Raw genomic sequence first — 13,907 nt, 5'->3', positions numbered from 1 at the left:
GTGCGAGCTCACCAGTGGAGGTGCCGGATGATGATTTTTATCCGCTTCAGAAGTACACTGTGCTTCTTTGCTGGGGCCCCCGCGACGATTTTCTTGTTAACACCTAAAAACCAGTGTATTTAACTTATAAGAACCTGTTATAGAGTGCACAATGGCAAAACCAAAGTTCTTGGATGGCTCTGGTTTAGAAACTTTTGCTGTGCTCTCAGAGAGCTTTGGCTGAGAAGTACTCAAGCACCAGAAACATGCTATGGTTTATTAATGATGCTGTTGTTTGTTGCGAGTATTGTGGTGCGAGAGCAGTGATGGCCATACTCTGCCAAACTAAATACATTAAATAGCATAAGAAAGAGTGATTTGTGACAGTAACCAGGGTTATAGCTAGAGGTATTCATTTTATCATAAATCAGATATTCTGATAAATCTGATCGGTGACGAAGTGGGTTAGCGCACACCGGCTTGGAGCGCGTGGAGCGAAAGCTCGCACTGCAGAACCCAGGGGTCCCGGGTTCAATCCCAACCTCTGCCCGGTTCGATCTCGATGATCATCATACCGGGGTGCGGTCGTGTATCATTGCTGCGTGATGCACATTAAAGACCCCAGGCTAGCGGTTGTACTGCACTGGCTAAGTTTATCTTCTACAGCTTAGAGACAAGTCGCATGTTGACGATGTTTAACTTTAGGCTGTAGAGACATACAGGATCGAGAAAAACACAGCGCGGTTAAAATATTGAGGATTCGGATACACCAGAAAACTCAAAATTTGGGGGCTACCAGTTGTAAAAATTTGAATGCTATATACCCTTTGCTTGAATTGTGAGATATTGAACGCTTAGTACAACATGGGGTAACCTCCTTACGACAATAGTCGAACATGTCTGCCCTTTCCAGTCACTCAACACCTGGTCTTACAGTTCGACAAGCATCTTTCCTAGATGTGCAAATATCTTCTTGTGGCCTCCATTTGCTGAAGGCTGTGTCACATTTCCCTGTCCCATTCATTTTGACAGGGGTCTGAAATTCAGGTAGGCTTTTTCAGTTACAGCATGCGGTGACCAGACGCAAGCTACCTGCCCATTAAGCTAAGGAATATGTGTCCCTTTCAAGACTAAACTAAATTAATTGTGTTGTGTGTATACCGGAAGTTTGTAAGCCCCAACGGGCGTCTGGTGTCTCAGCTGTTGATTAGCAATTTAGCCAGTGCAGTAGAACCGCTAGTCCGGGGTCTTTAACGTGCACCAAGCAGTACTGATACACGACCGTACGCCGGTACGACGCTCACCCAGATCGAAACGGGCAGGGGTGGGGATCGGAACCAGGATCCCTGGGTTCTGCAGCGCGAGCTTTCGCTCCATGGGCTCAGAGTTGGTGCGTGTAAGCCCACTCAGCCACTGGTACCCCCTTTTCAAGAATCATTGCAGCCTTTATTGCTTAGAAGTTTTTCTGCATGCAAGTTAGCACAACTAATTAAAAAATGTGCCCTTCCCATCGCTGAGTACTGGAATTCTAATTGGCACATCCTGCTGCAAATACATTGGCTTAAAACAAGTGAGAGGATCTAAATATGTGCATGCATTTATTTCCGAAACATTTATTATCTTCATGGACGGCTCAGCTCTTATTGTGTTGTCTATGCAATCTTTATTGAAATGAATCTACTGACTGCAGTTCCCTACCTCTGCCAAATGACAGTTATGACCCAAGAAATTCTTAATTTTTGCAGACAACAAATGAAAATTTGAATATCTAAATTGAAAGGGCAACTCATGTCGATATTTTTTAATTAGGATTACGACTGTTTTTAGCTAAGGCAGTGTCCCTGAAATACAAGGTACTGCATGTGTGTAGTTTCGTAAATATCACGGCTCAAAGTTTGGTTTCGGGCGTCTACGGGAAAACCGAACCATCTGCGAGAGGGATGGCGACACTGATCATCAGACGCAAGGCCACGACGTGACGTCACCTTGGTGCTGCGTCACGCAGTACAATGTGTAGAATTAACTGCAGCTCCACTGAGACGCGACGTCACAAGGGTGTTGCTCTAGTGTTCCTTGATTAAAAGCTAATCTGCTTGCCGCCCGCTGAAGAGCAGCTGGTCGCATCTTTAAAATTGGTTTTAGTGGAATACGGAACTTCACTTTGGCGCAATATTTCGGCTGTAATCATATTTCGTACCACTAAAATTAAGCAATGCCAAGTAATTTATTTATTTCATTTTCGACCAGAGTTACCCTTTAAAGTGAAAAGTACTCTGAAGAAGACTCAGATTTCGTCAAAATTGAACTAGAAGAATGCAGCACCTTAGCACATTGAGACTGATTCCCTCGGGAGTGGACGGAGGGAAATAGAATGTAGTACTTTGAAAAGTGAGGAAAATAGGACCAGTTTTGCTGTACAAGACAAGGGCAAAGAAAAGAATATGCCAAACAGACAAGGTCTTTTCACAGCGTTCCCTTACTGGCGGCTCCTCACAAATGGGAAGGTATGGATGTGTAAGAGAGAAAAACTTAGTGGAACCGGTTGCGATTCAAAAAGGTTTCCCAAGCCTCGAAGTCTGGACTTATTAGTGAACAGATGAATTTTCAGTTGCCAGTCACAAAAAGTTATCGAAATGTTCTGCTGTTTTTCAGTTTTGCAACTCCTGATGCCTCAAACTCACATAATCATAGTTGCAAAAATACTCCAAAAGCCGGGAGACGTCATAACTAAAATAAGAGCACCGACTTAACACAACTGAAAAAAAAAAATCATTAGACGTTTTGCCTCCCATGCGGGAGGCATCTTCAGTAGCTACAAGCAAATGCAAGGTTCAACCTCAAGTCAACGCTATTTATGAGAAATGTCCGTATACGCTTCGCGGAGAGGGCCGCGGTTTTTGTTACACACGGATGTGTCCCTGCGAACAAACCACGATTTTAGGAGTTTCCGGGGCCCCATCTGTCCTCCTTCGCCAAGGTCGTCGCGGCCGCAACGTCAAAAGAATACCCGATTGTCTACGCATGGTCCCGTTGTTCGACCAAGTTTCCCTGCTTTTACCACAGTCTCGGGTTTTCTACATCATGGTCCACTAGTTTAGTCTTCAGTCGCGTCGCGTGGGATGCGTACGTGACGTCACGCTTGTGTTCCTTTAGTCTGGTCTCTCTCCTCCGTCCGGTTTCACCGATATAGGACGCTCGGCAGTCACTGCAGGGGATCTTGTAGATAACTCCTCTCTGGACGTTCGCCGGGGTTGGGTCCTTTGGTTTGAAAACGGAATTCTCAATAGTTCTGTATAGGCCTGTTTGGCTGAAGTTTCGCCGCGCATAGGCGGCGCGACATCCTCCGCTGAGGAGGGGTGGCCGTTTTATTTAGAAGTCGCGAAGCAGACGGTCCTGGTGGCGTGCATGCTTTGTACACTTCACACGATTGAGAATAGAAGAAACAGCAGGTATTGTTGCGTGGTGAACTGCCACAACAGCGAGGCCAACACGAAGGGAAAAGTTCCTCTGGTGAAGTTTTATTCGTTTCCCGGAAAGTGGTACGGGAGAGATCGCCGAGATGCTTGGATTAGGGCAGTGTGGAGGACGGGGTGAGTGACTGATTTTTCTGCCTCTACGAGTGATTAAATAGCTTAAATACACTAAATTGCCTCGTTTTCTTTTTGTTTAATGGCTCTGATGGCTCTCCATGGGTGCCAACAAAGGCTACGCGATTTTGCAGCCAGAATTTCGTCAATAACACGAAAAGCGAGATTGAGGCCGACCCAGCCTACCTGCCCGACTTTGTTCCCCGATACATACAAAAAGAGGCGTGTAAGCGGCGGAAGGCACGAAAAGTAAGGTGAAGCATAGATATTTTAGTCCGGATTTCGCTCTGACTTGCACACATTCTTTTCTGATTGTTTACTACAGGTGGGCGAATCGGAGTCGCTCCGCTGCCTGTAACCCGACCCCACCGCCTCCGCTCGAACCGTCTTCGCCGGAGGCGTCGGAACTGCCGGAAAGCGAGGGCTCACCGGACTCGGACTTGGAGCAAGACTTCCTACTTTTGGCAGACGTGGCCTGGGATGTGCAGCCGCTTCCGTTGACTGCCGAAATGGTAAGCTGCTTTACAAAGTTACAGCCCCACGGGTCCTGATATATACCCAAACAGTTTATCCGTATTTTTTTTTTTGTGCTTTGCACTTCGCAGGAAACACAGACAGACACTGCAAACAGCAAGGGACCTTTGTAGCTCATGCTCTCTGCCACTGACGGAGCTCGTGGTTCGACAGATGTGACTCACATTCCCAAAGCAATGTAATTTTTTGTGTATCCTTAAGGCACGCCACAAACGTTTGGTCATTAAATTCATTAAAGAGAATTTTGAAAGATGAAACATTTGACAGATGATGTTAATTGAGTTTCGAATGGCTAAGGACTAGTAAAATTAATGTGGAGAATAAAAAATGGTTGCCATGCCCCTCAACATCATTCGAGGAAGGTAAAGAACTGATGTATTTAAAGAGCAATTGGACCTTTTCCGAGAAGCGTTCTGCGCACACACGAGCGCCCAACGCCAAGCGGCGGAAGGTGGCACGAGTAATCGAGGAAATTCGGAAGGAGGCTGTGGATCAGCGAGTAGAACACGTAATTGCAGTAAATATATATAATTGTGTTAAATAATTGAAGAAAGTGGACGGAAAGAAAAATACGACGCTTGGGTGGACGCCGACGCGACTTTAAACGGGGGCTCTTTAAAGTCGCGTTGGTCGCGCGACCAGTCAACAGCTCCGTAGGGAAAAAGTACCTAGAATGGCAGCTGTAGCTCTAATCACCGTAGTCGTCAGCTGTGCAACCTGTGCTTCACCGGAATCACCAGTTCGTCACACATTCAGCGTCTCTTCCTATAGAGTATACGTTCAATCCTCCCTCCCGCGGTTCTGCCCATAGTTGCCCAAATTTTGAGAATCCGCAACATTGAGCGAAAGTTTCGTATTTTTTGATTGGCCGTCCCTCAATGGGGCAGGGCGCCGGCGTCTCCCATCGGCGCTGGGGCCGTAAAGCACCGTCGTTTGGCTCGGGCGGTACGATTTCGGTCCGAAAACCCTCTCCTGCGGCGGGAACGCCGCCCGGTTCTATCACCGGGACGGGGTAAAGAACGGCTGTGTGAATGAGGCCTTAAGGCCTCATTCACACAGCCGAATATGCTGCGAATAACCGACGAATTTCGCCCGGCAGCTTTTCATCTGCGCGTGGAATCAACACGGTGGCTGCTACGTCGCGCGCAAAGCGAGCGTGCCGTCGGGTGGCGTTCGCCAGTTATTCGTTCCATGGAGTTAGCCGCAGTACCTAGGAGAGGGATTTTAAAATCATGTGACTGGCGCGGTAGGGATGCGGGGAAACATGGCGGTGCCCCGGTGAGTGAGCGCCACTCGCTTTAAAACTAATATGTCGTTGTAGCTGCAATATTGGGCGCGATAGTCAGCAATGAATGGTGCAGGAAGCTTTCTATTTGCCTTAACTCACTTAAATCACAAAGCATGAGCAATGACCTCGCCGCATTTTTTAGATAGTTTTTCGATTCTGGCCATTCCTAAGCCTAAATGAATGCGATGATTGTCGGCATGGCAACGTCTTTGGAAAGTGGATTGCCTTGACTCAATCGGCCGGGCATTGATAACACACAAAAGCAGACAGCGACCCCATATACCTTTTTCTAAATTTCCAAAGCACCGAGGGGCTTGGTTCTCCCTACGAGGCTGATCGCGAGGTATGAAAGTCCCTAGGTGCGTACCTTCGTACTGCTAGTGTGGCTCGCGTGCGATTGCGCACGTGCCGCACCTCTGATAGCGAAGAAACTGATAGCGTAGCTCCCATTATCGATCGGTGGTGCAGGTCACTTCTTTGGTTCTTAGATCGTGCAGCCACCGCCTGGTGCCGTCTTTATGTGGAAAAGGGCTATTACAGGAATCACATATAGACCAACTCATGTTTCTAAACAAACCAGAGCACGCTAACGGGCGCCACCGGTGCTGCGCATGTGCGATGGAGTGCGGGCATGACGCGCATGCATGAAGCTCACAATGGCCCATAAACAAACCGTGGGAATTTGATGTTGTCGGCATCAGTGTGAGTCCCCGTGCTCGTTTTCGCTAGGGATGTCGCGAACCACCCTAGGTTCGATTTCGAAAGGTTTCGATATTTGCGAAGTGAACTGAGGTTCGATATCGAAAAATTTCGATATTTTCGTACCGGCCGAGGTTCGATTTCGAAAAATTCGCAACTTTTGACCACAGCGGAGTTTCGAATTCGAAAATTTCGAAGCTTTCACGGTTCCTAAAATTTCGGATTCGAATATTTCGAATATTTTTTTACTTCAGGTTCGATAAATTCGAAGATTTCGAAATTCTTTGTAAAAAAAATTCGAAAACTTCGAACGCTTCGAATTTTTATAGACTTTTATATTTTTATAGTTCGAATAATTCGAAGATTTCGAATTTCTTTTTGCATAAAGTTCGAAAAGTTCGAAAATTTCGATTCTCTTTTAACGCTAAATTAAAAAAAAAAAAAAAAAATTCGAAGATTCTGAATTTTTTTTTAATCCAAGTTTTCAAAGTTCGAAGTCCGATTTTCAAGTTTTTCCACAGTTTCAGTTTCAAATAACGTTTTCACGACTCATTTGTTTTCACAAAATCAAGTTTAGAAAAGTTAGGGTGTGATTTCTAGATTCTGCGAAGTTGGTCAGGCAATTAAATGAGACGACGAGTGTCCCGGACGTGCTACAATATTTGCCAGTGCAGAATTGTGACCGCCAGCCCCGGGGGGGGGGGGGGGGGGGGGGGTCTTTAACCTGCAGCACGCAGTAGTGATTGCACGAACACACTGTTTTACGAGACTCATCGAGTTCGAAACGGCCAGGGGCGAGCAGGAGGTTGAGGCTCAGAAAAACCTTGAAGCGACCTGGCAAACTAGCTCGCCACCCCTTGCACGCTGGTAGTAATCCGATCCGGTGAAGTTTATAATTGTCCTGGAGGTTTATTTTCTGGGACGGAGGAATCGCCTCGCAAAAAGCACAAAAGCCGACACAACTCGAGGTCGAGGAGCGTTGTACCATACAAGTGGCGTCGGAAGAGCGAAAACGGGGGGAAAGAGGGGAGGGGGGGGGGGGGGGGGGGGGGCTTCAGCCCCCCTTTCCCCTCCCTTCCAGATATTTCGGACTGTTAAAGAAAACATTACGGGGAAAGAGGGCGTGGTCGAGCTTATTTTAATCTGAAATTATTTATGCATATGTATAGCTACTGTCGCTCTTCACTGCATAAAAGGTTGCGTAGATGGTCATTGTTAGAAGCTCGTTGTCAGAAGGCACTGCTCGTCACATGCTTAGTGGTTCGGAAGTTCAAAGCTGTCTTTTCGACCTAAACACCTGTGCCGATAGTAAAAAAAAAAAAAAAAAAAAGAATAAATGCGGGAATAAAAAGCAGGAGAAAAAAAACAACTATCAAGAATTCGTCGCAAGTGTTCTATTCTTGCATATTCAGAGGTTCAGAACTTCGAAACAAGTTTCTTTTACCGAAATGTGTACAGGCTAAAAGAAACACGTCCCAAAAACTTGAAGCAAAAAAAAAAAAAAAAAAAAAACCGTTTTCTTTTAATGACGTGCTGAACTTAAACACTATTAGAAATCTCCCATGAGTTAATTTATTCCTTAACGTGAAAAAACAATAAGTACATTATTTTGTATTCTGCAGATGGCAATGATATGTACTGTCTGTGGTGTTAATTTAAATGCGATACCTCAAACAACTTAGACGAAAATAAATATCAAGTTTAGGTCATAATTGCATGCAGATACATGTTTGGACATTTCTTTGAAACCCACGTTGAAAAACAATAATCACATCTTAAGACGGCACTTACCTAGGCTATACATAGATCATTCTTAAAAAAGTATAACATAACTACCATAAATAGCTCCGGCTGCAGCGTGCTTCAAATTTGGCACAAACGACAATCGTCAAAAACCCGTCGTCCTTCCTCGCCCCTTCGGGGATTCATTTCTTTAAACGTAAGCATGGCAGAACATTGAAATAAACGACATTGTCTTTCGTAAGGAACGCAGCACCGCGTGTAAAAGTTCGAGAAAAAAAAATTACGAATGTACCCCACTACTTGAAATCAAATGAAACCGTCTGCCGGTCTTTCGAAGTTCGACGAACGTCGAACTTTTACCCTAAAAATTCGAAGTTCGTCGAACTTCTGACTTTTCAGAATTCGAAAGTTCGAAACTTTTCGAATTCTCTTGATAAATAAGTTCGAAAGTTCGAAATTCATCGAATTTTTTGGTCAGTCAAGTTCGAAAGTTCGACGAGCATCGAACCTTGCAGCGCAATAAGTTCGAAAGTTCGAAAAAATCGAATTTTTTAGCCTAATAAGTTCGACGATTCGAAAAGCGTCGAACTTCTTAGCTTAACAAGTTCGAAAATTCGACCTCCGTCGAATTTTACGATATAGACAATTCGAAAAATCAAAATCTTTCGAACCTTTCGAACCGCTTGATTCGATCATCGAAACTTCGATTCGAAAAAAGTTCGCGGCATCCCTAGTTTTCGCGTTGGAATTGTTGATTCTACGTCTTCCTGGCAATGTCCGACTATTTTAGCGGCCTCTGCGAAATTAACGAGGCTTGTTACACTCCAATACTTCGCGTGAATAATCTGACATGCACAATTCATTCCGCGTGGACGCTAAAGCCTGATTCACATGAGATTCTGCTTGATACTTTAAATTGCGACATCGCTCGGGCTGCAATAACGTGAGCAGTAGCTGATATGGTCGACGTCGGTACTGAAAATCGCAAGCAGAATCAAACCAAGTGAATCGGGCATAACAAGTCGGTGATGGCCACTGGTAACAATTATCAACATCTCCTTGTATCTACTGTCCACACCGAGCCTACTTAGCTCTGTAAACCTTCAAGCTTAAGTCTTTTGAGGCCTGCACTTGCTTACCGCAATTACCGGGTCAACGTACGGTCTACGGGACGCTGTCGTTTGAACAAGCAGACGACAACAAGCAGAAAGTCTGAAAGAGCAGACAGTTCGAAAGATCAGGAGGCCTTTCGAACTTGAAGACGCACTGAACGTAATCCACAGGTGGTCTGTACAACTTTGTGGTTTTCCTGCATTCAAGTTGGAACAAAGCAAATAATGCTGAGGACCACCAGTATTCGTGAATTCAAACCAGAGTGCTTCCCGCGCAAGCAATCGTGGTCCAACGGCGTCTGCTTTTCCTTTTTCATCATCTCGGACAAACCATGCAGGCAGCAAACACAAACACTGACCTTCAAAACTTTCCCGACTCTTTTGGTACAGCCCCAGTCACGGCGTTTTTACGAAAAGGCGGGTTTTTGTTTGGATTCTTCCAAACAAACACAGCAATACTTGTCCCGCTTAGGGATTTCTGTTGACTTTCGCCCTCAACATCAGACATGAAGTGTGCCCTACGCGCCACTACCGCGCCGTGACGTAACAGCAGAGTTCGTGTATACTCGCTTTCACCTCAAGAACTGCACTAAAAATGTTTGACTGCTTTTGGAGCATTCTAATTATCCCCTTTATGTGGCGAATTAGGATACTTGAATTTTCATTTAAGATCAGTTAGCTATTTTATTAGGAGGCCCACATTTCGAATGTGAAATTCATTGTTTTTTATCTGACGTCCAAATGTTTTATGTACTACTTTGCTCAGCAATGAATCATGCGTAGAACTAGCCTTAGTCTTGACCTGAAAATGAGTATAGTAGACAATTAGTATACTGCTTCTTGGGCTTAAAATAGTGATGTATTAAATATGTGCAACTGTACTATTTCGATTTTAGGTCACCGATCCTGAAAAAGCCTTGGGCGAGGAGATGTGGTTTTCTGGGATACGAGTCAATGAAGACGTCAGAGCACTTATTTCAGGATCTTTGCTGCGTGACTGCCAACAGTGTTCACCGTCCTACTCAACATGCTCCCTGAGCGACGGTACCGTTCGTGAGATGTGACCAAAGAGGGCAGACTGGTCCTCTTTTTGATAAAATTGAAGTTGGGAATCAGCGTAACAGCACTGGGTGCCATCTTTGGCATCAAGAAGTCGACTGCATCGCGATTTTTTAGGGTAACACCAGATTGTCGTTGAGTGTGAAGCTGGCCAACTGGGTGTTTGTGCCTCCTCAACAAGCAGTCAAGGACACCCTCCCAGTGTGCTGTAAGGAGCAGTACGCGAAGTGTACTTTTATTATTGATTGTACTGAGGTCCGTAGGGAAGCGCCTACAGATGCAGAGGCACAGCACTATCTTTACTCGCATTATAAAGGGTGCTACACTTTGAAGTGGCTTGTGGCGATCCTTCCGAACGGAATGATATCGTTTCTTTCAGGGTTCTACGGTGGGAGACATTCAGATTCTTTTATCACTCGTGATTCTAGATTTTTGACCCTTGTGGGAGCCAGGCGATGTCGTCATGTGCAACAAGGGCTTTCCTGCCTTAAAAACAACCGTGGCGGAAGAGGGAGCTATCCTCGTGATGCCGCCATTCAATGTTGGAAGAGGGAAACTGTCTAAGCAAGACATGAAAGAAACTTTAACTAATGCACAAGTGAGAGTTCATGTTGAAAGAGCTATTCAAAGGCTCAAACTTCACAACATTTTAACGAATCGTGTCCCACGTTCGTTGATCCCGCACATGGAGAAGGTGATGAAGGTGTGCGCCTGGCTAGTGAACATGCAAAGCCCAATCATTAGGACCTGAACGAATGTTGACTTTTTTGGGCGAGATCAGGGCAGTGTTTCAAAACTTTGTTTATTGATGATGATTGGGGTTTAATGGCACAAGAGCGACTGTGGCCGTATTGCGCCAAGAAAGTTAATTTAAAAAGTCTAGCATGCAGTTACGTCTAAACTTACTTGTCTACCTATATCAGGTGCAAAAGGCCAATTGCACGTAGGAAACTTAATATGCGAGCAAATGGTACCAAAGGTCTATCACCAAGCAAAAAATAAGGATGAAATGGAAGGTGGTTTCGGAAAAGTTCAGGAAAATATCTTTGACGTTGATTATCTAGAAATCCACAGTTCCAAAGGATGTGAAGGACAGTTAACACTTTCCCACACTTTTTACAGAGCTTTACATCTTCACCGCCGAGCAAGTGCAGGTGCGTCAATTGAGAATGACCGATTCTCAAGCGGCACAAAAGGACTTCCGAACGGCGGTCCTTATGAGAGGAACTCTCCCACGCTTCTAAGTCGGGCTTAATAATGTGGAGTTTGTTATCGATCTGTGTGTCCCAATCCAGCTGCCATAACTTACTAATTGACTTGTTTAAGGCTGGCTTCAGGTCTTGGTGTGGCAGGCCAAAAGACGTTTCAGTGTAGTTTTTTCCAGAAAGTGCAAGGTGGTCTGCATTCTCGTTACCAGGAATGCCCACATGACAGGGCACCCAGAAGAATTTTATAAATTGTCCTAGATGGAAAGCTTTGTTTATCTGAAAACGAACCTGCTGCACAAGAGCATTCTTGCTGTCTGCTAAAGATGAAATAACTAAGAGAACACTTTGGGAATCAACAAACAGAACTGCTTTGTTAATGTTATTTCCTAGAATATAATCAACAGCAGTTAGGATACCATAAAATTCGGCGGTAAAAATAGTTGCTAGAGGGTTGAGTTACCTAACTTCACTGAAAGCGAGAGAACAAACTGCACAGCCTACGCCAGTCGATGTTTTTGAGCCATCAGTGTAAAAGTGGAGATAGTCAATTCATTTCTGCTCTAGCGCTGCGAACTCCCACAAAAAAAAAAAAAAAGGAGGAACAATCTTTTTGCTGTACCTTGAAAGGGACCAATCAGAAGAGATTGGCACCAAGTCCCAAGGAGCAACCCTATAGGCCTGTCTCAACAAGGGAGGCTCATCAAAAGAAAGGTGCAGCGACCTTGCCATGCTCTCAGCCCGAAGGCACAAGGGCCAAACAATACTAGGCTTATTCTCAAAAAGGCGCAGTGATGCAGAGGTCTGCAGATTGGACAATGAAAGGTTTTACGGATCACTATAAACTTTGTAGGCATAACAGAGACTAAGATATTTTCTTCGTCGCTCAAGCGACATCTGATGCGTTTCAGCATACAAACTCAGCACGGGCGACGTGCGAAAAGCACTTGTGGCTAGACTAAGCCCCAAGTGATGGATTGGGCCTAACATCTTCAAAGCAGATGGTCGTGCCGACGCATATACCGGTGCACCGTAATCCAACCGGGACCGCACTAGAGAGTTATAAATTCGCAGCAGACATCGTCTGTCAGACCTCCAAGTAGTGTGTTACAGCACCTTAAGAATATTGGAAGATCGTAGGCATTTTTGTTTCAGTTCTTTCAAGCGGGGTACGAAAGTGAGCTTTTTGTCGAATATCACGCCTAGAAACTTATGCGCATCTTTTACAGCGATAATAAGGTTATTCAGATGCAAGGTAGGATCCGGTGACAACCCTCGACGCAGCGAAAAAAGAACGCATACGGTTTTGTCGGGGGAGAAACGAAACCCATTATCGGCTGCCCACTTGCTCATTCTGTTGATTGTCAGTTGCAGTTGACGTTCGCAACTATGCAAATTGCAAGAAAAAACTGAAATTTGCACATCATCCACATACACAGAATTAGACACTGTCGGTGGTATCACCTTAGCCAGGCTATTGATTTTAACAGCAAAAAGTGTGCCACTCAGCACCCATAACTGAGGGACACCACTTTCTTGAAAAAACACGTCCAATAAGGTGGAGCCTAGACGTAAATCGGAAGGTACGTCCCATTAAGAAGTTTTGTATACATCGCAACATGCGACCCTGAACACCGTAAGCATAGAGATCTCGTAGGATCCCATAGCGCCAGGTCGTGTCGTACGCCTTTTGCAGATCAAAGAACACAGAGAGACAGAACTGGCGGTGTACAAATGCCTTTCGAATAGAGGTTTCAAGGCGGAATAAGTGATCAAGGGTAGAACGTCCAGCTCGAAAACCACATTGATTGATGTCAAGCACATTCTCAGTCTCCAGGAAATGAACGAGGCGTCGATTAATCATTCTTTCGTAGGTTTTTCCCAAGCAGCTTTTGAGTGCAATGGGACGGTAGCTAGTTGGTTGAGAAGAATCCTTACCAGGCTTCAGAAGAGCGATATTACATGTGCTCTTTTCCAAACCACGGGGAATGCAGAGCAGTGCCACAATGAGTTATAAAAGGTCAGCAAACTGTCTAGAGAATCAGGTGACAGGCGCCTTAACATCTCATAATGAATATTGTCTGGTCCAGGAGCAGACTGCTTCTTTACAGTGAGAGCCACTTCGAGCTCAGAGAGTGTAAAAAATGCCTGTTGTACAGAGCGTCACGAGCCCCAGACAGAATGATTGGTTTTTCTCTGCTGTCGAACTGAACTTTTTAAATGCTTCACTGCACTTGCGTAAACTAGAAACGTCTTGGAAATGTTCCCCAAGAACATTCGCTTGATCTTTCAGGGACATTGATGATGCAGGGAAAAGTGGAATTCTGAAGGGTAAGTAGTCACCCCTAACCTTTTTAAGCCGATCCCGCGCTTCTTTTGCAGGTACAAAGCTACTTAAGGGCGTCAAATACTTCCTCCAGGAGCTTCCCTTCGGCTGGCGTCTTGTCCAGCGAGCTTTAGCTCTTAAATTCAAGTAAGTTCCTAGAAGTTGGATATCTACGAAAGATGCACCAAGCTTTGTTCTGGGACTTTCGTGTTGTTTTATAGTCATCATTCCACCAAGGCCTGCATCTTTTAGGAAGACGACCAGACGTTTGAGGGATACTCCGTGTGGCAGCGCTTATTATAACCTCTGTGACATACAGTGTTACTTCATCTGGGTTCAGGTTCGAGATTATAGAAGAATCGATTAGTGCCTCCA

The 13,907-nt window shown here is 45.1% G+C and overlaps 1 pseudogene; it reads left to right on the top strand.

Moving 5' to 3' along the window:
* Positions 1 to 843: 843 nt before the first annotated feature.
* On the top strand, positions 844 to 10,752 carry LOC115320528 (annotated as a pseudogene).
* The last annotated feature ends 3,155 nt before the right edge of the window (positions 10,753 to 13,907 follow it).

The sequence above is a fragment of the Ixodes scapularis genome, unplaced genomic scaffold (assembly GCF_016920785.2).
Source record: "Ixodes scapularis isolate PalLabHiFi unplaced genomic scaffold, ASM1692078v2 PGA_scaffold0__279_contigs__length_252992795, whole genome shotgun sequence".
Classification (NCBI taxonomy): Eukaryota; Metazoa; Arthropoda; class Arachnida; order Ixodida; family Ixodidae; genus Ixodes; species Ixodes scapularis.
Note: the sequence above shows the minus strand (reverse complement) of the source record. Positions and strands in the feature narration are given on the sequence as shown.